This window comes from Mixophyes fleayi, chromosome 9, assembly GCF_038048845.1.
Source record: "Mixophyes fleayi isolate aMixFle1 chromosome 9, aMixFle1.hap1, whole genome shotgun sequence".
Classification (NCBI taxonomy): Eukaryota; Metazoa; Chordata; class Amphibia; order Anura; family Limnodynastidae; genus Mixophyes; species Mixophyes fleayi.
This window is the reverse complement of record NC_134410.1, coordinates 6,601,171-6,603,887: the sequence shown is the minus strand read 5'-3', so window position 1 is coordinate 6,603,887 and position 2,717 is coordinate 6,601,171.

Here is a 2,717-nt window from a genome sequence, read left to right as displayed (position 1 = left end):
CTCAGCTGCTTCCAGACAGTGGGGGCAGACTTACTAAAACTTCTGAAAAGAAAAAGTGGAGGCGTTGCCCATAGCAACCAATCAGATTCCGGCTATCATTTATCTAGTGCATTCTAGAAAATGATAGCTAGGATCTGATTGGTTGCTATGGGCAACACATCCACTTTTGCTTTTTAGAAGTTGCAGTAAATCTTCCCCTTAGAAGTGATTTACAAAGCACACTCACGGGTAGATTTATCAAACCTTCTAAATAGGAAAATTAGAGGTGTTGCCCATAGTGACCAACCAGATTCCAGCTATCATTTATCTACTACAGGACCGCAGGTCACCTTAGTTTTGTACAGCTGTCTGCCAATGTTCCATCCTCCTTCCTTTATAATAGTCCTATCTAATAAATATTTTTTTACATTTTTCTCCTGAATACATGATTTAGTCTTATTTATAGCCTAAATAATTCTTGTGAGTGAGGCGATTTCAGGAATTTTTTATTTACGTGTCACTATTATGTTTGAGACCAAGAGGTATATTTACTAAACTGCGGGTTTCAAAAAGTGGAGATGTTGCCTATAGCAACCAATCAGATTCTAGTTATCATTTATTTAGTACATTCTACAAAATGACAGCTAGAATCCAATTGGTTGCTATAGGCAACACCTCCACTTTTTCAAACCAGCAATTTAGTAAATCTAGCCCCTAGGGGTTTAATGTAGATTTGGCTCATTACAGAAAATGCCCCTCTGCCCCCCCTCTTGCCCCTGATGTCTGGCTCATTCCAGAATATGACCTTCGCTGGTCCTGATTTCACAGGATTGACGCTGTTGAATGGTATATATAAATGAAAGATGTAGCAGCGTGCTCCTCTCCCCAAATCCTCAACCAGCCCCAGCGCCTCCACTATATGAGAGAGACCTCGGGTATCAGAATAATCCACTAATGGTTATTAAGGATATTTTTTTACTAAAAGAGTAAATACAAATAAATAGCGAACACACAGTTTTAATCTGAAAACTTTAAACATCACGGCACTCATTTATATTTCTTGTTACCGACACAACTACGCTGAGCGAAGGCTGCCCCGGGGGGTTTAATAAACACCTCCCCCTTCCTCATTGGGTGATTTGGGGAAGAAGGGTTGTGTTTAATCCATTAAATTAATGTAAGTGTTTCCTATGTGCTCCCTTCCTTTCACTGTGCTGCTGTCGTCTGCTGCTCTCCCCTGATAGGCTGGGAGTGAGGCAGCGAACTGTGATGTCACACACTGCCAGCCTATCACTGACACAAAGGAGCCAATCAGTAGTAGCACTGAGAAGGACACCCCCTCCTCTGGCTGCTGCCCCCAATGCCTCGCTTGCTACACACACATAAAAAGCAGTAGCGGGCGTAGGAATCTGAGAGGGGGAGGGCAGCTGAGGGTGAGGGGCGACTAGGATGCCTAGTACCCCTCCACCAGTCCTGCTCTGGAGCCTAATATAAAGGTATAATGAAAGATGTAGCTTAGGAACGGCATGTGTACATGACTGTAACTAATCTATAGGGCTCATCTAAGGCACCACTGAGATAAAATGTCTTTATGTTAAATGTCTTTACTCATGAGAGCAGCATAAACATTATAGGCCCGATTCATGTCCGAATATAAGTCCATTCGTATGCGTATCTTGCTCTGTGCAAGCGGGACTTATGCCGATGAGCACAATCGCATGAAATTCACATCCGAAGGCAAAGGATATGACTGCCCACGACCGGTCGGGCGGAACGGGGTGGGAAAGGTCGGACGAACGCAGGCAATTTACATTAAGGGCGTGTAGAGGGCGTACAAACGCAGACGCGGACGAGTCAAGTCCCAGGTTTCATGTGAGCATGCTCGGCTTCCGCTGTATCATTTGCACCAGATGCAGGGGCGGTGTAAGTGCCGACTGATAGTGATTGGCTGGCACAACTGGCATTGTCTTTATATTGAAGACTACACGTGTGCGTGCCATTAGCCAGCACGGAACATGTGTATGCAAGTAAGATAGACTATAAAAACACATTGAATGTACAGTACGTATTAAGATCATCCTGATTTATGTATATAATGAAAAAAATATATTAAATCAGATATCTGTATTAATGATTATAATATTAAGTGTTCTTCCCTTATTTGCTAAAATGTGTTTTGCAAAATACGTTCTGATAGGACGATGCATGTGCATATCATGCAGTCTGTTGTGTCTTTTAACATACGGCAAACAACGTTTAAAAAGAGTCTACTTAAACCCAGATTCAAATCGAAGCTCAATCTTGAGATTCGCATGGACTTGAATACGGACGCAAGGCTCAAATTTTGTGCTCTTTTTTTTTTTTTAACCACAAGTTGCGTTTGGCTTTGAACCAAGCCCTCAACTAGTAATTTTGTTTCCCACACAGATAAGGGGGCTGTAAACAGGATTGTTTATGGGGTGGATGAGAGGATGCTTAATGCACAATCGCTGATGCCTCTGCTGATCCAGTTAGATGTTTGCATTGCTCATAGTAACTGTTGGCCTGTCTTGTATAACGCTGTATAATGGGGTGCACTGGCTGATAGGGGGTGTCCCTGCTGTCTCAGCAGCGGAGGCCAGCTGCAGGGTGATGCTGCTGCGGTTTCCTTCCTTATTCACAGGTCCCTTCTGCTCTCGCTCTGCTGCAACACTCTGAACAAGAAGTTGCCTTTTTGGCAGGTCATGTGACCTTGTTTC